The following is a 26,429-nucleotide window of genomic DNA, read 5'->3' on the forward strand; positions in this document are numbered from 1 at the left end:
CACTCAGTCATTTTTCCAAACTCCTCCTCCTTACTACCGAATGAGGAGTTCCCTAACAATATTTGCTCCAATCAACAGCTTTGAAAGAAGCAAGTATGGTGCCGGACTTTCTATTTCCCAGCCATGCAGTGACATATATGGTTGTGCTACTGGGCTATTTTGGGATATTTCACATACAATTGGGCTATTTTTGGTCAACCTTCAATGGCACATGTGTTTTTAGTCTTCCTGAGGCTGCCTTTCTATCCCCACCCACCCGACATTCACTCTCTCTATACCCACCCCCACTTTCTATCCACACCCACACCACTCCCACTCTATCTCACATCAACCCACCCCACCCCCATCAGATGCGCTGGTTGGGTTTTGTTTGGGCTATTTTTGGCTACTTTCAACCCGACTCTCTATACCCCCACTCAACCCACCATCATTACATGCACTGGTTGCATTTTGCTTTGTGTATTTTGGGCTACTTTCAACGAGTGCTCCGAGACTGCTTTGTTCTTCATGTTTTATGCCCCCAACCAACTACAAGCATGCACCCACCTGACCCCCCCTCAGTACCCCCACCCACATACCCATCCTACGCTCTCTACCACAACTCACTCTACAACCACTTACCCACACCCACTCTATCTACCCCCAATCACCCTCCCAACCTCCACCAACCCTCCCTACCTCCACCAGCCCTCCCTACCTCCACCAACCCTCCCTACCTCCACCAGCCCTCCCTACCTCCACCAACCCTCCCTACCTCCACCAGCCTTCCCTACCTCCACCAACCCTCCCTACCTCCACCAGCCCTCCCTACCTCCACCAACCCTCCCTACCTCCACCAACCCTCCCTACCTCCACCAATCCTCCCTTCCTACCTACACTCTCTCTACCTCAACCAACCAACCTAACCCCACCCAAGCTCTACTCTCTCTACCTCTACCCACCCTTCCCCAATCCCTCTACCCTTGCCCACTCTATCTACACAACTCTAACCCCTCCCTCACCCTATCCTCCACTCTCTCTAGCCCCTTCTTACCCATAATCTCTCTGCCCCCACCTACCCAACCTCCACTCTCTCTGGCCCTACCAACCCACCCAACCCGACTCTCGCTACCTTCACCAATCCACCCTACACCACTCTATCTACCCCCACTCTATCTACCCCCACCACTCACTCTCTCTATCCACACCCACCAATCCCAACCCCACTCTACTGTGTCTGTCTTTTTTCTCTTTCATATTTGTGTGCAATCCTGCCCCTAGGGTACACCTTTTATATTTTTTATTATCCACCTTATCAATCCTTTTATACTTGCGCTGAAAGGGCACCTTCCCACTGCATTCCTTGCCAGTGCTCAGTGTTCACCCCTTTTCTCCTCACAGCATTAGGTGTCTAGCCCCATTTTAACATGTGGCCTACCATTTTCTCTGTCCCTTTACCCATGATGTGGAACTGGCTGCTTTTTTGCAGAAAACATCCTTTCCCATTCAGCTCTCTCTGCCGTATCATATTTTATGATGACTGCATTCCTGAGCTCTTAATGCTCACACCAGCAACACGAAACACGGGCCTAGGCTCTTTTCTGATTGCCACCCCCCACCTCCCAGCCCCACACCCACACTTACGGCGGGAGACATCTGTACTATTCCACATGCAGTTTAGATATTACTCTTTCACCTCACTACAGCTCAATACAGAGGTAAGACATTTTCTGTTTACTGTCCTCCATAATAGATCTGTTTATTTTTAACAGGTGTATGCAATGCATGGATATATGTGAATGGCTGGACTGTGGAGATGGGCGGAGCCTCTACGTTGACCCACAGAGACCTTTAAAGTACCAATTATGCCCTAGATGTTTGTATTATGTATGAGTTTGGCATTGCACAACTATTCTTTTTCTATATATGTTATTTTGTTCAGCCTTGCATCCTGGGTAAATCATCTGGAACTAGCTATTCCTGGTGTAACGTACGCCATTCTAGAATATCTCTAAGGTCAATGTTGGTCTGTAATTCGTAGGGTGCCTTCTGTCCCCCTTCTTAATTATCAGGATTAACACTGATCGCTTCCAGGAAAAGGGCATAGGTCTTTATTAATGGTCATTGAAAAGGCTAAACTTATAGGAAAATGTCTTCTTTTGAATTTGAAAGGCATATTTGTATCAGATGGAATGAGAGTTATGTGTGGCATAAGAACAGTATCTAAGTTTAATCCATTGACAGGCCGCTATGATTTATCTTTGTAGACGCGTAATTGTTAACTCCCTGTGATGGCATCAGATTGAGTAGTAGCATAACTATAGCACCTACTTTCAGTTGTAGCTTGTGAGGAGGCATTCATCCTACATATTTTTGCTCTTTAGATACTGAAATGTTGAGCCAGTAATTAACTGTTCATTGACACTGGAACTGCCGCGCTCTGTGTGAAGAGAAGTGGGGGTGGAAAAAAGTAACTTGAAATTATTCAGAATGTTTCCGATAGTTGAAGGTGAAGGTGACTGCCTAGAGCCTTGCTCATTCTGTTTGTCAAATTTATAACTGTTGTTGAAATGAAAGGGAACACAGTGATACACTTTGCCATTTCAGCAGAGGGCAACCCAACACTGCTAAATTGCATCAGCTGTTTGTTAAAATGATAGCTGTTGTTGAAGTGGAAGGGCACACAGAGGTGCACTTTGCTGTTTGGACAGCAGGGGGCAACCTAACACTGACAAATTGCATCAGCCGAGTACCAAAACATACCTAATGATTAATTGAGGTCCCAACTACATTAAGCTGTGTTTCAGTCATGAAATCTTCTACGTGTGTTATCATTCTTACGCACGTATGGAAATGCAATTTTCCTCACATTTACTGCATTTGATTCACAGTTATTGAGTGCCGTGCTGCCTAAGAAATATGGAACTGACTAGCATACTGTCAAACATTTGGGAAAACTTAAGAGGGCGATTTTGTGCCAGGAAGAGGAAGGCTTGTTTCTTCCCATTAACTTGCATTGGAGCAATATATTGTTTAGACTGGGACAATAAAGACAAAACGTACAGGCACATTCATTCAACTTTTGCTGGATTTTTTGATGTTCTCAGTATTTTTCCTGTGTCAACTACATCCAGATTTCACTGGGGTGTGACGATGTAATGTATGTGGCCCTTCACAAACTGTTGTGGCCCCCTAATAGGGGAGACTAGCGCAGTGGAAGCTGGTGAATTTTTTAACTAGAGGCACATAAAAATGTCCCACTAATATGATGGAGCGAACCATCTCTGGAAGTTTGGGGGAGTTCTTTCCTGAGAAGATTTTCTGAATAATGGGTTGAAATGGTGCATTTTACAGTGCACTTTCTCTGAAAAAAAATGGTAAAGAGCCAGCCAGTTTGCAATTAGTTTTAAAAGATAACTCATGAAAAATCCAATAGATGCAAGTCACCACCAGTGCACAGGACCATTTCCCAATGCATTGTCATGATGCCTTTGCCCACAATATATGTAAATATAGAAAATGTTCACACTGCCTGTGCCCATCCATTTCCATGCTGGCTGCACCAATATATGCCAGTTTTCCAATATAAGAACATACTCATGTATGCTTTGTGTATAATGCCCGCAATAATACTATATGAAAACATGTCCACAGTCGCTCTGCCAATATGGCAGTATCCCCACATAAGAACATATTCCAGTTTGATTTGCCATTAAAAATGGTATGCCATTAAACAAAAGCACATCCAAACTGGCTGCACCAATGTAGGCCAGTCTAAACATGTAACAATTATGTTAGCTTTACCCTTGATGCCCAGTAAAAGAAAACATGCCCTAGTAAGAAAAAATAAGTCACTAAGCTACACCAAAATATGCCAATGAACAAAATACACCAGTCTAGCCACGTAATAGCACATATCCTTCTTACTTCATCACAGATGTCCAGAAAAAGTGCCATGCCAAGGTAAGAAATAGCTAGACTGGATGCACCAAAATGACACTCTATCCATGTGACAACACTTATCATGCTGGCTTCATCATAGATGCCAGTAAAAACTGCCATGCCAAACAAATAGTTAGACTGCCAGTACCAAGATGCAAATCTAGTCATGTAATATGCATGCCATGTTTGCTTTATCATAGTTGCAGAGTAAGACATGCCATATCACAGTGAGAAATAGCTAGATTGACTGCGCCCAAATGCTAGTCTATCCACGTAATAACTCTTATCATGCTTGAATTATCATAGATTTCCAGTACAAAATGCAATGCCAAATTAAGGAATAGCTAGACTGCCTTCACAAAAATGCCAGTCCAGCCACATAATAACACTTATCATGCTGGCGTTTTCATAGATGCCCGGTAGAAAAAATGGCATGCCCAAGAAATAGCTAGCCTGACTGCGCCAAAATGCCAGTCTAGCCACATAACACGTATCATGCCTAATTTGGATGCCCATTATAGCCATGCATCATCCCTATTTGCATCCACCGCCCCCCAATTACACAAACACAAGTATGCCACACACACATTCCCCCAGCATTCACTCATTCATTCACACACAGCAGACATTTGCTCATTCACATGCACACCCAGCCACCAATATATCATCCACTCACTCATTCAGACATTAAAATGTCTTACATTCTGGTCCTTGGCGCCTCCCAAAAGCTCTCTGGCTCCTGCCGAGAACTAACAGGAATCAGGAATCAAAGAGTGCTCCTGGGCAGTACCCCAGGCAGTCTGAATGTTTGGGAAGGCTCAGGAATGGCCCCTTTGCACATTTAGAGGTGCAGGTACTTATCCTGCATCCTACATGGGCCATGGAAGGCAGGGTAGCAAAAGGCTCCGGCCTTGCATGGTCCATTGGACATGCGCTCCGAGATACCAAAACTGTCACTGGGAAAGTATGTTTCCCTTTGATAGTTTAATCCAACCCAGGAGCACTCCCTCAGCTGCAGCAAGCAACTGAGGGAGCGCTCAAAGTTTACACTGAGCTGGCGTGGCTCCTCCATCGCTCATTATGGACCATGGGGCTTTTAGGGCAGTATATCGCTGGATGATGGCTGCATGATTTGTAGCCATTTTGGCTCTCGGGATTTTTCCTTCTCTGAGACTCTAAAATGGAAACTTTTACTGTTTGTAAATGTATTATCTAGGCAACTGTACTTTGTTGCCCTGGGAATCACTTAGAATCACTTAGAATCACTTAGAATCCACATATGCTGTGATTGCCCAGAAAGATGTTCAGGAAAGTTTATAAGTGGTGATCAGCAGCAGATGCCAGAATTCTGAATAGTGCATGAGTGTATGATTGGAGGTCAGTGTCAGACCATAACCCGTGTTTAGTTAGGGATATAAGCTGAGTATCTGCACCTGTATTTTGTTCACAGCTGGGATTGGATCTGAAAGCTACAGGAGGAAGGTCTTACCAGAGGACTGTGAAAGAGGTTCAGCACCAGAACCTCTTGCAGTCTGAAAAACCTGACAGAGAAGCTCTACTTGTCCCTTTTATCCAGCATAACAAGCTTAACCCATTCCTCTGCTTGTTGTACTTCCAGGACTTTCCTGCGAAATCTGAGCACTTCATGCTTCCAGGGACCTAGGATGGCTGTTGCAGTGCAATCTCTTGGATAAAGGAACAACGTCTGGGGCCCTGGTATCGTTCTTGTAGCACTGACACCTCAAGTAGGATGTCCTGCTGCATTTTGTTCCAACCACAACCTGTGACTCCTGATAAGTTAATTGCTGGGATATTTCACACCAGAAACTGTTCTTCATTTTGTCTAAATTTGTGAGGTCACCTGAAATGAGGTCTTTCATTATTTGTAGGCTGGGGTCTTCTATTGCTAATATTTCCCATTCAAGGGACCATGGTGACCTCCGTGGCTGCTGTGGTGGGATACCACGCTGCATGCCCTTTCCGCGACTCCTCTCACTTGGGTTGCAAGGCCTACACGCTGACGTGCCGGCTGGGCGAGCAGCTCCATGGTCGCAGTGCCTCTAACATATTTCTGGTCGGAAGGCTTTTTGGGCTCCCAGGTGTGAGTACACACGTCTTGCCAGAGCCCTGCAAAACCCACTTCCCTGTCTACTTACCAGATGGCGCTTCCCACGCCACGCGGCCTCTCCAAAATAATTCATCCGGCATCTCTCTAAGTCGCTCCTACGCTTACCTACCTTACTTCGAAACTCTGCTAACCTCCTACAAGTATGATATGATAGGTTATTTATAACGCGCTTAATACCCAGAGGTTTCTAAGTACCGGGCTGGGGATCGAACCTGTTGTGCTCTGCGTTGTCTTGCTTCAGAGGTGAGCACGTTGCCGCTGAGCTATCTTCCCGAGAACCTGTGAGTTTGAGCTAAATGCTGGTCACTGCAACCTCTACTGGGATACAGGGTTACCGATACTGTTGCCCCCGGAGCTCCCTCTTTGCATTTATTCCCCACTCTGCTTTGCTTGGGCGGTCTCTTTGAGCATATGTGGATTCTATTGTCACATTACCTACTCTTTCACAGGCTCTTGAGTGAATGATGGTCATTTATGAGGGATGGTTGTATGTGGTTGGCAGCAAGGCTGTCATTCTAGACATGCATGAATCTTGGAGAGATGTTCAACTGTGCATCATTTGAGATTGATAGCCCCCAGGGGTCCTGCCCCATCTTTGGCTTTCTGAGCCAAGAGCCTTTCTTTAAGAGATACTTCTCATTCACTGTTGGCTATGAATGGGGGAGTCTTTGCTTTGCCTTCCCTTTCCCTGTTTTGACAGCTTTGACCCGTGCCAGGACTATACCTTAATATACGCCAGTTCCCGATCGTATCCTGCGTCCAGTAGTGGTGTCATCCGGAAGAGCGGCACATTCTGGCAGGTCCCCTGTCCCTTAGGTTCCTCAGGGTGTGGGAAGGTGGAAGGGAATTGTATCAACTTTAGACCAGATACTAAAGAATCCTTCCTGGGTTCCTCAGCCCCACTACACATCAACAGCCCTGCTTACACCCTTTACAACCACGCGAGTAAGAAGAATGTGAAATGCATCTCAAAAGGTTTCTGCATGTGGTTCCAGCCCTCGTGAAGACTACCCCTCCCCCTTGGTGAGGTGCAGGTCCTGCTGGGGGGTTTGTGCTGCTCTATCACCATTCCCTATGTGACTTCCGGTTTGTCTGTTCAAAACAAGGGCCGGGAAACTGCCTAAAGTATTTCTTCCACACTTTGAGCTGCAAGTTCCGCCACTGCTGATCTTCCACATCCAGGAAAAAAACACACCGCCAGGCGCCAGGAGCCTTTGTCTGAAATCTTAAAGTCTGTGCTACCCTAGAGTACTTCCTTCATCAGGATCTCTTTCTTGGGGTCCATCAACTCCACCAGTTGTCGTTGTTCTGTTCTTTCTGGTGTGGGGTCTTCGGTTTCTGACCTTGCCCATCCATATCGGAACCGCAGCCTGCACTGCTTGTGTATTAACATGACCCAATATTGTCACCTTTTCTGTTTGCTAATACCATGAAAAGTCACTCTCACCTGCAATATTTGTGCTTGTTACTTTGAACAATTGTATTATAAAGAATATATTTTACAACTATATTGTGTGGACCTTCCCTTATTATCTGTTTCTCAAAAGTTTTTTCTGTATCTTTTAACCATCCTTTGACTTTTTAAGAGTTTATTTGACTGCTAGTGCTGCACCACCTCAGGATACCTCAGAGGAAGCACCCTGTACACCAAGAAACACATTGGGCCTGAATCACAGAAGCCTTTTATAATGGTGCAATCCCATTCGAAAACGCTTTGTGAATCAGGCCCAGAGTGTATAGGCGCATACCGAATAAATAAATAAATAAATAAATACATAAATAAGGTTATTTGATATATCTGAACCCTAAAAACAGGTCCAAACAACAATTTCCCTAACACAGGGCACACTCGCTAATTATTTGCAGTCGGTGGGCAAGATAATAGCCTGAACATGGCACCACATATCTCATTTTGTTGTGCCTCTACAACAGGTTAACAGCCTACTGAATACAATGCCAGAATATCTTGGAAATGTGTACATTATTTAGGGAAAGTCACATGTTTATCATAGTGAACATTTTTTTTTGGCACAGGCCCGTACCCCAAAGAACCCCCAAAAATTGCATATGTTTTTGATGGTTGTATTTTACCACCAATTTACTGCAGGTGGAAGAGTCTTACCCCTGGTGGAATTCGTGGTTATGCTGAAAATGTAGAAAATAATTCTTTCCGCAGATGGCATTTTAGCATAGTCAGCAATTACCACCAGTGGTATTTGACACCGGCAGTATCTGAAAATCACTGGCAGAAATATAGATGCCATCGCCATTACTAGCAAGATGACCGGGAATAGTGGTGGAATGGCATTTTACCACCAGTGGTACTTCTTTCAGAATAAGGCTCAATGTGTATGATGAGGCCGAAAAAGTGGCTCTTGGAGACCAAAGATTGTGTTTCTGGTATTATTATTATTTTTATATATCTGTATATATTTTTATAGCGCGTACCTAGCTTAGGAGCAATGAAGCACAGTACAGGCAATAGAGAAAAACATTAGTAGCAAGAATTTAACAAGTCATCAAGTAAGCACTAGTAATAATTATCACAGTACAATATACGGATGGGGGTTTATCGGGCATGCAAGGCCCTAGTCTGCACGCTTATATGATATGATATGATATGATATGATAGTTTATTTATATAGCACCTATACATAATGTGTTTCAAAGTGCTTCAAGGAAAGGGAGGGAACAAGGGAAAATACAATGATATTCTTACAGGCCATGAACAGCAAGGATGTGAAATTAACTATCGTACTCGGCCAGGCGACATTTTAGGTAGTGCAAGAGCTAAGACATAGATAAGGAAGGGAGAGTGGGAAGGAAATGGAAACAGACAGGCGACTACCGTACTAGGCCTGATGACATTTCTGGTAGAGCTGGAGAAAAACAAGAGGTGAGGGAGAGGGGTGCAGAAAGGTAGGGGAGGAACCAAACAAGAGACTATCATACTAGGCCTGACGACATTTCAGATAGTGCGGGAGGAGTTGTGGGGAGGAAAAAAACAGTAAGGGGAGGGGGGAGGAGACAGACGAGATTGCTATTATACTAGGTCCAGGGACAATTCTGATAGAGTAAGTGCATAGAAGAAAGTAAGGGGAGGAGATAGGAAAAGGGAGAAGGGAAAGGAGGAGAGAACAGAGAGTTAGCAGTCAAAAGAGTGGAGAAGCAAGAGGGGAGAGTGAATACAGTTGCAGAAGTTAGTAGTAACACAATGTTGCAAGCCAGGATACAAGGTGAAGATGGGAACAGCATGATTCAGGGCCACCATGAGTACAAGATGCAAAGGAAGTCCAGCATCAGAGTTCAGAAAGGGTGACGCACCGTGAATCAATTAAGTCCATAAAAGTCAAATCCAGCATTGGCCACAAGACGGTGATGGTGAAACGAGAATTTATCAGGACAGACTCCTGCAGAAGTAGGCTTGATGGGGCGTGAGGTGGGAGTAGGGTAGAAGAATCAAGCAAAACAGGCAACACCTGTGTGCGAGAATGGTAGGGGGAACATCATGCGGGGACCAGAGCGGGCGGGGATGGCCTGTAAGGACAGAGGGAGTAACACATGTTGGTGCATGCTTACCTGCTGTTTGAGCAGGGGGTCGGGCCCTGGGTCCTCCTGGTCCTAACAGGTCCAAACAGGAATTGCCCTTTTCTTCATCAGCCCTTCACTTAGGACGCCCGGGCGAGAGACACCCTTGATCTAATAGTTAAGAGCAGGAAGGAAGAGGCAGGGCTAAGAAGGTGGGTGGTGCTTAGGCCAGGTGACCTAGATCCACTTGCACCTGCTCCCCATCTGCAAAGGAAAAGAGGCTGGAGGGCTCCTTAAGTAGGGAAAAAGAGCGGCAAGCAGGAAGGCACCAGGTGGGTGGGGCTTGCTAAGTGGTGAAAAAGAGCGGCAAGCAGGAAGGCACCAGGTGGGTGGGGCTTGCTAAGTGGTGAAAAAGAGCGGCAAGCAGGAAGGCACCAGGTGGGTGGGGTTTGCTAAGTGGTGAAAAAGGGCGGCAGGAAGGAAGGCACCGGGTGGGCGGGGCTTTCTAAGTGGTGAAAAAGAGCGGCTAGCAGGAAGGCGTCAGGGGCGGGGCTTGCTAAGTGGTGAAAAAGAGCGTCAGGCAGGAAGGCACCAGGTGGGCGGGGCCTAGGCCAGGTTACCTAGATCCACTTGCACCTGCTCCCCATCTGCAAAGGAAAAGAGGCTGGAGGGCTCCTTAAGTAGGGAAAAAGAGCGGCAAGCAGGAAGGCACCAGGTGGGCGGGGCTTGCTAAGTGGTGAAAAAGAGCGGCAAGCAGGAAGGCACCAGGTGGGTGGGGTTTGCTAAGTGGTGAAAAAGGGCGGCAGGAAGGAAGACACCGGGTGGGCAGGGCCTAGGCCAGGTGACCTAGATCCACTTGCATCTGCTCCCCATCTGCGGTGATATAATTATAATTATGTTGCAGGTTTAAAATCCCTGGCAGCAAGAAGGAGGTATGTTCCACGTGGTTTGGTGCTTAGTCAACTTTTCTAAAGTTTCTGCAAGCCAGGGGAGGAGACCAACAATGGCCAGGGGATGTGTTATGCCCATAGTCATCCTGAGTATGTGGGATTGTGGTGGCAGTTTGGTCAGTTGAGATGAATGCCAGCACATATTTGAAGCACTTGAATGGTTGCTGAGCAGCCTTCCACACCTTGGCTGGGTAGAACTCTAGCGTTGTGTCAAACATTGGTGTGTGCTATGTGGCGGGTCTTTTTGCTTTTGGAGTCTTTGGACTTGTGCCATTTAATTTTTAACCTCCAGGAATCTTTTTCAGGCGTGTGTGGGAATGAATGAACCAGGCTTTTTGGGGGTTGGGAGGATGGGAAGAGCCTTTCTGGAGAGGAGAGTCCGAATGTTGGTGGCAAGAGGTCTGACGCCGCCCACAGCTGATGCTTAAATGAGCTGTTGTGCACGCTTTTGAAGTAGCTATACCAGGTGGGTTGGATCTGGAAGTGGATTTGCTGGGCTGGGTGGGGTGGGGGACAGACAGCAGGATGAGAGCGTGCTTGGACCAGGTGATTGGTGAGATGGTTACATGCATGGTGGTGACCCAACATGATGGTGCACTATTCTCTAGGGAGACACCCGCGCTAAACCAGCAACAGAGACAAAGCATGTGAGGTACATGGGCATGGGGGTTTTAAATGCCACACCGGCTCGAAAGCTCCCTGCTTTGAGACACATAGGAAGAGGCAATTCGAAATGATGGCGGGGAATAGACTGCACATTGAATGGTGCTCAACATATTCTGAGAATGGTATCACTGACAATGATACAATATTGTCCACAACATAACGGGTATTGGCTGCTGTTGACTTTTAAAATGCCCTTGAAATGCCCATTTACTCTGAGGTTACTTGTTCTACCAACTGGGGAATGCTGAATTTGACCCCACAAAACGAACTCGGGTGCATCAGAGAATGGAAATGCACAGCCAGGCCTGAACCTTTGTAACATTTCGGGCCCCGCGCTGTAGGCGTACGGCCCGTTTAAATACATTCAGACGGTTTGCGTCTCCATTCCTCCAACGTTGTAGGTTGTTGTGGAGACGCGGGGCTCGCCTCTCTCACCTCGGCTCCGAGTCACGTGGAAGTCAGCTGATGGCGACACACCGAGGCCGCGCCCCCCAGCAAGGCATTCATAAACGCCAACCACGCATCAGAACGCTGCTTCTAATTAGCGTTCCTCACTTTTTCTAAATACAAAACTTGATTCTTGTTACCAGACTTCAGACCTCGACCCGACCTTGCTGCTTGTCCACTCCCTTGGATTTGTCAAACTGGTTCCGGTTTCCGTACCGGTCTTTTGGAGGTAATTCCTCCTTAAAGACTTCCCTGCCTTCTGCAGCGTTCTGGACTTTTCTTTTTTGCTTGCTGCATCTTCCGCTGTTAATATTCCATTCAGAGTTTCATTCATTCTCTCCTCCAGTGGCAACAGGCAACCTAACATCACCTCCAATACTTCTCTCCTGGAATTTTTGACACAGCCCTGTCAGCCTCAAGGTGAGATCCCAATCCTGTTTTTGTCAACGCTGTATTACCCCTGTATTACCCCTGCAATACATTCATACTACCGCTTAGCTAACCCAAGGGTGGGTTGCCCTTATTTCTTGACACTCTTCTGGAAATCAACCCGCCTGTTTCCAAATGGACCTTTTTGATCTCATCGCCTAGTAGTGACTCTTTCTGTGTGGAACTGTATGCCTTGGAACCCTTGTGAACTTTGGATGCTATCCTGTTGTTAGTGCACCATCCCGGCTCTAGTTTGCGTTCCGCTTGTCGTCCGGGGTACTTCCCGCTACTAACCTTCCTATTTGTTATTTTCTCCTGTGGTTGTTTCGCAACCTCTTGGCCCTTCCTGCCTCACCAAGGGTAAGAACTTAATAGGGTACTTATATAGGCATTATCCTATCACCTAAGGGGTAACTGGTTCCTTCTTGTTTTATTTCCTTTTTGTTCCAGTTGTTGGCTATTTGGTAGAGATCCATTCCTATTGAATCCCAAGTTCTGTCTAGGGGAATACAGGTAGATTAACTTACTACCCCCATTTGTTCTGAAGGTAGTCCCTTTTCATCTGACTAACCTGTTGTTGTTTTTTCCTTACAGTCTTGGCGTAGCGGTGTGTGTATCTCCGCTCTTTTGATTAAACCACCATTCTGTCTGTCATCCTACACAGCAGAAGGGTATATTGCTAAAAGGAGTTCCTCAAGTTGAGGTGGCCTGGTTCTGGGTGTATTCCCTTTTGGGAAAAACAGCACAGCTTGGGCTGAACTATTATCCGGAGCAGCTCCCTCTCATCTGTGCATTGAGGTTGAGCAACGCCCCGGCCTGTTCAGCTATCGGTGAGTTACAGAATTAGAAGCCATGGATCCTTTGGAGACGATGGGACAGATATTGCAGGTAGTTGCAGATCTAAGGGCTGAAATGTCTTCCATGAAGGATAATTTCCTACAGCGCATTGACGCTATCCATTCGCTGGTGACCTCCAGTCAACAGGGAGCGGAAGCATCAGGAGCTACTGCTTCTGGCTCTGGTTTTCCTCCATCCAGACAGGAGGCTATGCCAATAGTGCTTTCAGCACAATTCCCGTTAGCTCCACCTGAGCGATTTATGGGTGACCCGAAGCATTACCGGACATTTGTCAATCAGTGCAAATTACACTTCTTGTGTCGACCCACTTCATTCCCCACCTCTACCACCAAGGCTGCATTTATATTGTCCCATTTGGGAGGTACTGCTACTGCATGGGCTAATCCTCTGCTGCAAGCCAACAGTCGCGTACTGTATAATTGTGACGCATTACTAACCGCCATGAGCAGGGTTTTTGATACTAGGTTTGCTTCCCAAGCCTCTGATCTGGAACTGCTCAAGCTTAGGCAGGGTTCCTCTTTGCTACTCACTTACCTAGCCCGTTTCAATCAGTTAGCAGCCGAAACTGATTGGCCCGAGGAAAATAAATTGGCCGTTTTTTATCAGGGCCTGTCTGACAAATTGAAAGATACTCTATCCACAGTACCTATTGTGCCAACTGTGTTCGGGGAACTACTGGACATGGTACTTCAGATTGATGCCCGTAGGGCCGAGCGGAAGGGTGAGAAACGTTCCAACATCCTTCCTCTGCTTCCAGAAGCCCCTACGGCAGTCGTCCCTGTACCTGTGTATGCAAATAGGAGCCGTTAGAGGACCTCTAACTCTGGCACAACGGGAATACCGCCGTAGTCACAATCTTTGTATGTATTGTGGGTCTTCTGAGCATCTTCTTCCTGATTGCACCAAAAAAACCCAAGAAGAAGGCGGGAAACGCAAAATCCCGACAGAGTCGACAGAGTCCATACGTCGGGAAGGCTTGCTTTGGACTCTCGCCTTCACAAGCAGGCAGCGTTAGTTTATCTATCTGTTACATTTACAGCGGCTAATGGTCTTTCATTCCCGGTGTCGTAGTCATCGACTCGGGTGCCACTAGAAACTATATCGACCAACATTTTGCCATTAGTTCAGGGATCGAGCTGGTCGAAAAGTTACAACGCGAATCCGTCAGTGCGGTGGACGGTTCTGCATTGGTATCCGGTCTAGTCACTCAACAGACGTTCCTATTTCCATGTGCACGTATGAGGGGCATTCCGAAGACATTGTTTTTGACGTTATCATATCCCCTGCATACAAAGTGTTACTTGGCATTCCATGGCTTCGGCTACATAATCCTGCTATAGACTGGGCTTTGAGTTTAATCCAGTTTCCTTCCTTGTTCTGCAACAGTATGTGTCTTTCTACTCTCGGGATCGCTTCTGGGGTCCCTAGTTAAGCCTTATCTACCATACCTGCATGCATCGGGGCAGTCACACACGTCCCAACTCCGGCTGTCCCCGCCGAATATGCCAAGTACGTTGATGTATTTGATAAAGGGAAAGCTGAGTCGCTACCCCCCCCACTGAATATACGACTGCCCTATTGATCTCGTCCCTGGGGCTAAAATTCCATCTGGTCGTGTTTATTCTTTAACTTTGAAGGAAGACCAAGTATTAAAGGATTATCTGGATAAGTCCCTTGCTATGGGGTTCATTCGCCCCTCCAAATCACCTGCTGCATCTCCATTATTCTTTGTGCCCAAAAAAGAGGGTAATCTACGTCCTTGCATCGATTACCGAGCCCTGAACGAAGTGACCGTCAAGAACCAGTACCCGCTACCCCTGATTTCAGTCTTGGTTGACCAGTTGGGTACTTCCAAAATCTTCTCTTAGCTTGACTTGCGTGGTGCATACAATCTTGTTCGTATTCGAAGCGGCGATGAATGGAAAATGGCATTCAAGACACGTTTTGGTCTCTATGAATATCTGGGCATGCCGTTCGGCCTCTGCAACACCCCTGCCACCTTTCAGGCGTTCATAAACGACATATTTCATGACATCCAAGACCAATACGTTGTAATTTATCTCGACGATATCCTCATCTATTCAAAGTCTTTGCAGGAACATGTACAACACGTGTCTAATGTTCTACAAAAGGTTGAAAGACAATCATCTGTATGTAAAGGCCGAAAAGTGTGTTTTTCATGCCACAGAAGTGGAATTCCTGGGCTTTGACATCACTAATCAGGGAATTTGGATGAGTTCCTCCAAGATGAAGGCAGTGTTAGAATGGCCCATTCCTAAGACGGTGAAAGCGTTACAATCCTTCCTAGGGTTCGCTAATTTTTATCGCCATTTATCCAATCCTTTTCGGCCATATCAGCATCACTTACTGCTCTTACCAATTCTAAAGCCGCGTTCTTGTGGACTCCTGCAGCTCAAACGGCTTTTGATCAGTTAAAAGAGGCTTTTACTACGGCTCCGGTTTTGCAGCATCCCAATCCTGATCTGCCCTTCTTAGTGGAAGCTGATGCCTCGGGTTACGCTATAGGAGCAGTACTGTCCCAGTCTTGTCCACAATCAGGGGAGACTCACCCGGTTGCTTTCTACTCTCGCAAACTATCCAATTATGAGAGAAACTATTCCATCACAGAACAGGAACTTTTGGCCATTAAGGACGCCTTCATGGAATGGAGACACCATCTTCTGGAGGCCAGACATGCAGTCACCGTCTATTCCGATCACAGAAGTCTCCTCGCTTTGAAATCCATGAAGTGTCTTACTGCTCGCCAAGCCCGTTGGCATTTTTTCTTTTCACAGTTTCAATTCATTATCATGTACCGACCGGCAAGTTTGCATGTCCCTGCAGATGCATTGTCAAGGCAGACCGATATGGTCCAATCCCAAGTAAAGAATCCTGTTGCTCTTCTACCTGAAAACGTCATTTGTGGCTGTTCTGTGCAACCTTCATTGCTTTCCATTGTTGAGAACTGGGTATTATCAAGTCCAGCAGAACTGGATTCTTTTAACCTCATCATCCAAGATGGTTTACCCTTTATTCAAGGTCGTGTCTTTGTACCGCCAGGCCAGGCACGCTTGCACGCCTTACAATGGGTACACAACTTTGTTGTCGCGGCACATCCCTGTCAACAGAAGACATTAGAGTCATTCCGGCGTTGGTCTTGGTGGCCTTCGATGTCCCGAGACGTTATGGACTACCTGTCAACCTGTGCTGTATGTGCCCAATGCAAACCATCATGATCGAAGCCTATGGGTCTTCTGCAACCCCTTCCTGTTCCGTATTAACCATGGCAGATGTTGTCTATGGATTTTGTAGTGGAACTTACTTCTGTTGACGGGTTCGACACCATACTGGTTGTCATCGATTACTTTACCAAGTATGCTATTTTTGTTCCATGTTCTGGACTTCCGTTAGCTCCTGCTTTGGCCACTTTTCCGCTCATGTATTTAGACGTTTCGGTCTCCTATTGTTGTAACTGACAGAGGTTCGCAGATTACTTCAAAGTTTTGGAAGGCCCTTACCTCGTCTCTTAATATCGAGGATCGGTTTTCTTCCGCCTTCCATCCACAGATGAATGGTCAGACGGAACGTCTGAATTCAACCATGGAGCAGTTCTTAAGGTGCTATGTCTGCAGTTTCAGTGCACGTGGCTATCCGCCTTACCTCAAGCAGAATTTGCTTATAACAACTCCCTGCACTCAGCTGCGGGTTCTTCTCCATTTTTTGCTTCACATGGGTTTCATCCCCGCTCTTTGCCACTCGAACCGTCCTTGCCTTCCGGCAATCCGGCTGCTTTTGCCTGCATCCGGGATATGGATCAGGTGCATCGAGATGTTCGTCTGCACCTTCTACGCGCCCAAGCCAGGGCTAAGAAATACGCTGATGCCCGTCGATCTTCGGCCCCTACTTACTTGCCCGGTATGAAGGTTTGGTTATCCACACAGAATTTGAAAATTCCTGGAAAGAAACTATTAATGCCTAGGTTTGTGGGTCCTTACCTTGTTGCTTCTGTGATCAATCCGGTGGCGGTCCGCCTAACTTTGCCCCCCTCTTGGCGGATACACTCGGTCTTTCATGTTTCACTGTTGAAGCCTTGCCATGCTGGTACCCGGCTGTTGCATAGACCAGACCCTATCTTGGTTGATGGAGAGGAGGAATGTGAGGTTTCCGCTATTCTTGACATCCGGTTGTCCATGGGCAAACCGTTCTATTTTGTGGATTGGAAGGGTTACGGGCCTGAGGACCAGACCTGGGAACCTTTGGATCATATTCATTCGCCAGATTTACTGCGGTCCTTTCATGTTGCCAGGGGGTTGCTATGGCCTTTGGGGGCGGATGCTGTAACATTTCGGGCTCCGCGCTGTGGGCGCACGGCCCGTTTAAATACATTCACACGGTTTGCGTCTCCATTCCTCCAACATTGGAGGTTGCCGTGGAGACGCGGGGCTCGCCTCTCTCACCTCGGCTCCGACTCACGTGGAAGTCAGCTGATGGCGACACACCGAGGCCGCGCCCCCCCAGCAAGGCATTCATAAACTCCAACCGCGCATCAGAACGCTGCTTCTAATTAGCAAATTGCGGTACCGTACTTAGCACCAAGGTCCCTTTGCGGGTCCCTACTTTAACGGCTGGTGTAGACCAGCCGTTAAGGTCGGGTCCCGCAAAAGGACCTTGTAATCAGGCGCTAATGGGTTAACGGCGCTGCAGCCTTTAACGGCGCCGTTAACCCATTAGCGCCAGGGTCGTAATGAGGCCCATTGTCTTCCATTACTATCAATGAAAATGTAAAGCATTGAATACTTTACACGTGTGTATGAGCGCAATACAAATAAAATATATCATATCATACATCATTTTGTGCTGGAGTCTGAGTTTGGGACTCACATGTATCCTAAATTTTCTAAATAATATGCCTTATTCATAGGAAATACGGTTTCCTAACAAATATGACTTTTACTTTCTTATTGTGGGGGGTTAGAACCACCCAGGCTACAGAGAGCAGCTGCTATAGATTCAGCATTGGTAAGCTTATATAATTAGGACAGTGAAGGAAAATTCCAGTAGCTGACAAAATGGCCTTACTTATTCATGGTCGTTGTAGAATTGATTCCAACTGGCTGAAAGAGATGCATGGTTCTTTAAAGGTAAAAAAAGACAGTGCGTAATGCATGTGTAGAGGAGGAGCCAAGTGCCTCTACCAGAAGTCCCGCCCCCATTTTGCCTGTATGTTGGCAACCGGAAATTGTGACATGCGCAAATACAATAATGGTACCTTTAATGCAAAGAGTCCTTGAAACAAGGTATCCATTGAGAAAACTCAATATGATGTACCTGCCAAGAAATTACAGTCTTCTGAGGGAAATTCCAGAAGAAGTATGAAGATGAGTGAAAGAGAAGATTGGTGACATCACATGAAGTGAAAATGACGCACCCAGAAAAGATATCAATGAAGAGAGTATATAGACCTTATAGAATATGATGGCGAAGTAAAGAATTGAGCAACCTTTCGCAAGCAAAATGAAGATTGCACGTGTGGAGAGCACTGAAGAAAATGCAAAGCTGGTTTATAATTGTACAGATGCAGTAACGCAACTAGACTAAGTAATCATAAGGCTGGCTATACGTAGTGAATAGACTGCAGTCGGTGCCGCCAATAAATATATATATATATATATATATATATATATATATATATATATATATATATATATATATATATATATATATATATATATATATGTGTGTGTGTAGAATCTGGATGTTCCACAACGCATTTTAACAAATCTGGACCCCATGAATAGAAGGGCTGAAAGTGTGGCGCAGTAGAATAAAACAGCTAACGGCGAAGGAAGATTCGAGAAGGCTTGTCGGCTCAGTGTCTAGGGTTGGGGCAGCCAGGAAACTGGTTATATATTCGAGGCAATTCAATGAGCATGAGAAGCAAGACAGGCTCCTGTGGAGGTGTAATTGAAAAAAACTAGGAGCTCAAAACGTGGTCTCCTGTCACATGGCCAGATGAAAATAAATTTTGGGCAAGCTACACCGAGACCAGAAGATAAGGCCATGCTCACACTCCCTTTTATTCTCAGGCACAGTGATTCTTTGCAAGTCCAAATACAAAGAACTAATTGAATGGCAGACAGTAGTAGTGATGATGGATGTTAGGCTAATTGGTGGAGAGGTATGGTCAAGTCCAACCCTCCAGCATTTGGGGTACCAGCTTGCGTGCTGCTAGCGAATGCACTATTCCAGAAGGGTACACGCGTGCCAACCAATTGTAGAGGGTCACGTAGCAAAAAGCCCTATAGTTTGAAAGCCAATAAAACGTTGTGTATTAGTATGACACAGAAGATGACTTGCACTAGGGGTGGGTTTAGCTGTCGACCTGACTGTAGAGACCCAATCACAACCCATCCCTATATAGACTATATACTTAGATGGTCCCCTTAAGCCTATCACAACTCCACATAGGTTTTCTTACTTTGCCACAAAGTGTGACATCATCGATGACGAATTTTTGTTATAGAGCTGTGTTTTTTTATGTGAATCATTGAGAGAATGCTTGTGCGGCGTCCGTTGATGCCCGTTGTACTCCCTGTTTTAGACAATTGCAATTAAAACAGCTGTGTTTTGCCAACTTCCTGAGTCGGTCTGATTATTGATGTTAGAGTAAGATCTGCTTCCCCATCCATCTCAGATACTGTTACATGGTTTTAAAGGGCCTATAGGTTCACATGGAAAAAACATAACTATCAGAATGCCCTAGGAAAAACCCTTAAAAGGGCACACAAGAAAAGACAGCAGGTTGCCATTAAACTAGAGGGATTGTTGAATTTTGAACGTGGTGGGGCATCATTTTATTCATGAATTGACAGGTATTTCTTTCCCAAGACAAAAGTGCATTTTATAGCACACGTTTCTGAAGAATTGGGTAAAAAGCCAGACAAATATACACACGGTTTTGTAAGAGAATACATCAAATACTCCAAAAGTACATGCAGGCATTTTCTAAAATATATTCCTGCTGACTGTGTTAAAAGAAAATGAGGTCTTGTCTCAAAAATATAAAAATAGATGCCAGTGTTTGCATTGTAAAAACATGTTCATGCTGCTTGTGCTCAGAGACATGCATGTGGCCTTTTGAATAACATATGCTGGTGCTACATACCTTTCATTCTGGCTGTGCCCAAAGAAAATCATCTGATTGCCTCAAAAATATAAGCCAGCGATGCCCCCTTTTATTCTTGTTGTGCCCTAAGAAAATCATGAGGCTTCTCTCAACAATATCTCAGCATTGCCACTGCAAAACAGATTTCCATACTCTGAGCTCACAAACGTTACTGGGCATGTCTCAACAATATATGCCAGCATTAACACTGTGAAGCAAATGTTCATGCTACTTTAGCTCAAAGAAAATCACAAGGCTTGGCTTGACAGTATATTCAGTATATTCAAATTATGCTCCCTTTCATTCTGTTTGTAACCCAAGGAAATTATGTTTGTCTAAATATATACCATTCTGCCTCTGAGACACATTTCCATGCCACTTACATTGTGCCTAACACAAATCATGAGGACTTTCTCAACAATATATGACTGCATTGCCACTGCAAAACAGATTTAATTTTCTGCTTTTTGTAGTAGTAGTAGTAATTTGTATATCACCTTTTTCCCATTAATATGGCCTCAACATGCATGTGGTGGGAACGCCCTTGGGGGACCGAGGTCCATGTTGTGGGAAATTGTGTGAAGGCTAGAATGTGTGTGCATTTGACCAGGATAAGGAGTTATGAGGGCTGGCCGGGTTCCAAAAAGCTACCCATGAACTCACACACATGGATGGGTGCTGAATGAGGGGGGGGTATGTTTGAAAGCAAGAAAGACTTGTTGGGTGATCAGCAAACAGAATTTTGTTATAGGCTTTCGCTTCAGTCTAATGGAAAAAGGTGCTGTGAGCTGTTTCTATGGGGGGAGTGTTATGTGTCCAGCAAGACCACATTTTTGTTGTAGTCGTCATTGCATTCTAATGCATGCGGGTGGGTAGCCATGCCTGTGGCTGAAGTTCACTGTAGCGGTGCATGCATACGTAACTTGAGGCTCACACTGAGCCTTGTCTTTGAAGTCGTTGGTTGCTGATGTCATCTGTGAATGGCTGCATTGTCTCTAAGAGGAATAGAAATGCTGGCCTAATACAACTTCTAAGCGTAAGAGACAGGCTATCATCCTGGACCGTATGATTTCAATTCCAAAAAAATTCTGAGTGCATTTATCAACAATCCCCATAAACCTTTTGAAAGTAAACAGGCTAACAGCATGGATCATCTAGGTGTGCGGTCAAGGCGGGGTGCAATAGACAGGAGAACCCAGTACTTATTTTATGCCATGGGCAGGCTTTCCTAATACATTTCTTGAGTGGCAGAACGCCTACCCTCAGTCTGTCAGGAGCTATACACTGGATGTATGCTCATACCGGGCTGGAAAAAGAAGGCTCGGTGGGCTGTTATGTGTTAGAGTACGCTTAGTGGTGTGTAGATTGAGTGTACAGGGTGGGCCACCGCGATAACGGACAGAATCCACCTGTAGGTGTATGTACATGTGGCTTGTTGGTGTTTTGATGTAGTGTGCCGGTTGAGTGCGCAAGGCAGGCTGACACAACAATGGCTGGCATCCGCCTGTAGGTGTGACTTGTTTGTGTTTTGATTTGGGTAAGACAGAGGCATGTGAATGATGCTGTGATGATGGCAATAGGGATGGGGGAAATATGGGAAATAGCCAAGTTTTGAGGGCCTTTCTGAAAGAGAGATAGTTGCCAATGTGTAGTGGAAGAGAGATCCAGATGGAAGGGGCTTGGATGGAGAAAGACGATCCTTCCAATATAGTAGAGTTGTAGTGGGGGATAAAGAGGAGAAGAGCAGAGCCAGATCTGAGGTTTCCAGTTGGTTGATAGCGTGTGAGTTTATCCTGGAGAAATTCTGGTCCAGTGTTATGGAGGGTGATGCACATGGCTTTAAAGGTAGTTCGTCGGCCGATAGGGATTCAGTGAAGTACTGTGAGGCTAATATGTTCTCTTGGTGAGAGGGCAAGGAGGAGACAGGCAGCAGAGTTTTGGATTCTTTGGAGCTTCCTGAGCTGGTAGCCCAGAATGCCTAAGTAAAGTGAGTTTGTATAGTCCATGCAGGAGAGGATGATGGAAAGGATTGCAAAGACTCTGTGTGGGTAGGAGAAGTACGGGAAGATTTGCCTGAGGATGCGTAGGTGGAAGAGGCAGGTGCTGGACATGGAATTGATGTGATGGGAGAGTGATAGATTTGAGTCCTGCGTGCATCCAAGATTTTTAACAGAAGTGGATGTTGCAGGGGTATGGTCATAGGGACTGTGGCTAGGGGGTCGATTGGGGAAGGAGAGAGGGGTTGCCGCATATTACGATTTCAGTTTTGCCAGGGTTTAGGAGGAGTTGTTTGGCTGTCATCCAGTGGTCGATTTCAGAAAGGCAGGAGGAGAGGTCTTTGCGGCGGGAAGCTGGCGACTTAGTGATCTTGAGAATGATCTGGGTGTCATCCGCATAACTAGCAGATAAGGGTATGAGAGCGGATGGCGGCAGGGAGTGGGTTAGGGTAGATATTAAAGAGAAGGGGACACAGGGAGGCTCCCTGCGGGACCCCTTTCATAGAAGGGTGTGAGAAGGAGGTGAAAAGGGGAGGAGCATAATTTGCGAGTGGTTTGAAAGGAAGCAGGATATCCATGTTAGAGCATAGTCTTTGATCTCTAAACAATTGAGCCTGTCTGCTGTGTTCAATGGTGTTCGAAGGTGGCAGCTCGGTCGAGGTCGATAAGCGTAGCACATCCTTCCGAGTCTGCTGTTCTCTTTAAGTCACTCAAACCAACACAAGTGAGGACTCAGTTCCTCAGAAGGTTTTGAAGCCCGTTTGGGCTGGGTCAAGCAGGTTGTTTGTTTCTGTGAAGAGGCAGAGCTGTTTGTACGCGGTGTGGTCCAAAGGTTTGGCAATGAAGCTGGTGTTAGAAATATGGAGTTTGTTGGAGGGAGGAGAGGGTCGAGAGAGGGTTTTCTTTTTTGAGGAGAGGTTTGATGCAAGGAGAGGGACTGGTTAATAATGGAGCGTGCAATGCTACCTGCACATGTTGTCATTAGGATGTTCCTAAGAAGGGTGGGGTCACAAGGGTATCTGGGGGAGCCTGAAGGTAAGCTTTGTGCTAGAAATGTGAGGATCTCAGGGCGTGAGATTGGGGTGGAAGAGGAGAGGACTGGCATAGAGGGAGGAGTAAGGCTGGGACTGGGTGAGGAATGGGAAGAGGTGCATGGGTGCATGGGTTTTAGGGGAGAAGGGCAGTTGAGCAGTGTAGCGTCTTGAATTCTGTGCTGATTCTGTGCTGGTCTTGGCTAGGGTTATGGGATTTGGTGATTCGGTTCTCATACAAATTTTGAGGGGCTTTTCTAATTTATGACTGGTATGCCCTGGTCAGTCTATCAAGAAATGTTTTGTTTTGAGGGCTGGTGTTTGTTCTCCAAATCCGCTCCAGTCAGTGCTTGAGGGTTTTGAGTGAGTTGAGGTGGGCTGTGTATTACTTGAATTGGGATCCGGTCTCTGAGAGGTACGTCTCTTGTTGGACTGAAGGAGATGAGGGCACTGGGGAGCCACTGATCCAAAAGGTATACACGCATTTCGCCAACCTATTTTTCAACGTGGGACTTTTCATCGTCAGAATTTTCATCGCCAAAAACCCAGTTTTTTCAATTTTTTATTTTGGGGGGTGTTTTGTAGGGGCTGGGGTATGATTATAATAGTAAGGATGAGGGGTGTTGGTGGGGGTACGGCCCCCCAGAATAATTTTTTTTTTTAAAAAACAGTGTTTTTGGCGATGAAAATTCTGACGTTGAAAAGTCCCACGTTGAAAAATAGGTCGGCGAAATAACGTAGAACCATCCAAAGGTTCAATGGAGGGGGGGCTACCCGGATTGAGAGTGCTGGGCGTGCATTTAGAAGAAAGCTGGCTAGATCAATCAGGGTTAATAGTGACTTTATTCCAGAGAGGGACAGGGGAGGTAGAGGTTGGAGAGGGAAGGTTGGTGTGATGGGAGAGGATGGGGGGTGGCGATGTCAGGAGGGAAAGAAGATTGCAGAGTGATCTGTCTAGATTAGAGGGCGGGGTGGCAGGGTGGATATCAGGTTTGCAGAGCTTAATACAGTGTCATGGGTGTGAGCAATAAATATCATGAGAATTGTCTCAATTTGTGCCAGCTTTGTCACTGTAAATGACTGTTCATGCTGTATGACCACAAAAAAAATCTATTGTTTGTTCTCAACAATATATCACACCATTTCCAGTGAAAAACACATTTTCATGCTGCTTGTTGTCCTGGTTGTGCCCGATTTATTTATTTGAATTTTTGTTTAGTGCTGGCCCTGCCCAGAGGGTCTTGGAGCACCTAGCACACTATGGGCCTCATCAGGGGTTGGGCGGAGTGGCAAAAATGCAGCGGTAAGGCTGTTACCACTGCATTACCGCTCCGCCCAATCCCAACAGAAGATGAAGAACTGGCATTAGAAATGCCAGTCATCAGGCTGAGAGAGAAGTTGCTTGACCTCAGTGCCCACAACCCGGGTTTCCTTGCACCTTGAAGGCCCAGCCTGAAGCTCGGGTGAACAAAGCACCCACAGCTCTCGGTCGTGGGGCAGGCGCTCTTTTGTGCTTTGAAGCCAACGCGAATGGCGAAGATTGTGAATATCAGAGACAGACGTTAATACCCCCAGCAAGCAGAGCTGATGAAGACAACTTGATCAAGAAGGGACAACCTAACAACAAGCAAGGCCAAAAGCCCGAAGAAAACCTTGCAATGCTTGGCAGAAAGCGAACAGTACGAATGCTAACAAGTGACTGGGAAGCCTAGAGCTGGAGGAGCACTGAGAGGGCGGGAGGATAACCTGTAAGGTGAGACCAGTAAGACTGTTCCATTGAAAGAAGTGCATTGTAAAGTGATAACTGAAAGTATTGACTGGCAGTTGAGTGGGGACAGCGACATTTACAACAAAGGGCCCAGATATCCCCGTTATCCTAAAGGCAGGCCAACCACTGTTATCATGTATTTGCCTTGTTGACCCTTGTAGGTTTTCTTTCTGTTCTGGCTCTGTTGCAGACTGCAGCTGTGACGCGCTTGATTTTTACAAAGCACTTGTTTTGAAAAGCACACACCGAAGCCCATGCGTAATGCCTCTTATGTTTTGGGGTTGACTGCCCCCACAGTTTGTCAGAGACTCACGGGCCTGTGGGGAAGCAGTTGGGTGTTGGAGTCACCACCACGCTTTACAGCTGCGTAGGGGTGTGTGTGTACCCCTGGTGGGATAAGGGTACCCCTCTCATGTTACTCTACCTTTTGAGCACAATCCCTCAGAATGATCACTGACATAATCCATGTGGGGGTGGACAAAGGGTTGCTGCACCCCCACTTCCGCCCCCCAAGATCTACCCTCGTACATCCATTCCCCCACATCAAATCTCGCCTGCCTGTCCACCAGTGAACGTGAATTGTCTTGTGATTTATAGTAGATGGAATTCGTCACCACCTGGTAGACTTTGACCCCTGTTCAGTGATGCACAGCTGCTGCTGAAATTGACCTGTACGTGCATGCAACATCCGGTGCCATCTGCCCATTTAGCTGCGTGTAGACTGCACGCGGTAATGCAGGTACTTTGTCCTCCACTGTCGCTTAATGCAGAAAAAAAGAACTCTGGGGAAACGCCAGCTGCTGGCGCATGCCCAGCACGAGCTAGCTTAAGTGTGGAGAAGTGTGTGTCGGCTGAATGAGCTTCAGCAGTCCATCTCTAGTCTAAACTGGCCCAGGAGCAGCTAGTATCATTTACTTAGCGAGCTGCCCTGTCTGAGTGAGGCTTGGCAGCGATGTCCAGCACCATGAGGCATGGGAAAGGCAGAGCTCAACCACTGTGCAGGGGCAGCACATTAAAACCATTGCACAACTCTAGTGCAAGCCTCTCCTCTAACGAGTACTTCCCAAACTTTTTTAGTTTTGACTATTAGGTGATGCTTTAGTCCCTCCTATAAGCAGAAACGATTGCATTAGAGTGCAGATAGGGAGAAATGACACACGAGGAAGGACACAAAGCGTGTTATGTTATGAAAACATGAAACATGGAATAGTGCAGCTGTCAGCCCCCCCTTTCCCCCTCCGCTACCCGGATCTTGGAGCTGTAACGAAACACCAACAAACAGCAAACCAAAGCACCTAATATTGGAGGAGGAATGTTTTTAAGACCTTACGAAACTTGAAGTAAACATCTATAAGCTTGAGGGCCAGGGGAAAGGGAGTTCCAGAGCAGAGGACCTGCCACAGAGAATGCCCGAACACCGACCGTGCATGTCATAAACCGATTTACACAAAGAAGATGGTGGTCAGTAGCGCCAAGAGCCCTGCTTGGAACATACTGAATAAGCCTCTCGCGAATATACAGCGCCCCATGGCCGTGTAATG

General features: G+C 46.3%; 1 protein-coding gene across 2 annotated transcripts in view; it reads right to left on the reverse strand.

Moving 5' to 3' along the window:
* The window catches only part of LOC138566964 (solute carrier family 22 member 6-B-like), a 356,440-nt gene that overhangs the window by 260,998 nt on the left and 69,013 nt on the right, over positions 1-26,429 (reverse strand). The window lies entirely within an intron of this gene.

The sequence above is a fragment of the Ambystoma mexicanum genome, chromosome 2p, assembly GCF_040938575.1.
Source record: "Ambystoma mexicanum isolate Mex_15411 chromosome 2p, UKY_AmexF1_1, whole genome shotgun sequence".
Taxonomy (NCBI): Eukaryota; Metazoa; Chordata; class Amphibia; order Caudata; family Ambystomatidae; genus Ambystoma; species Ambystoma mexicanum.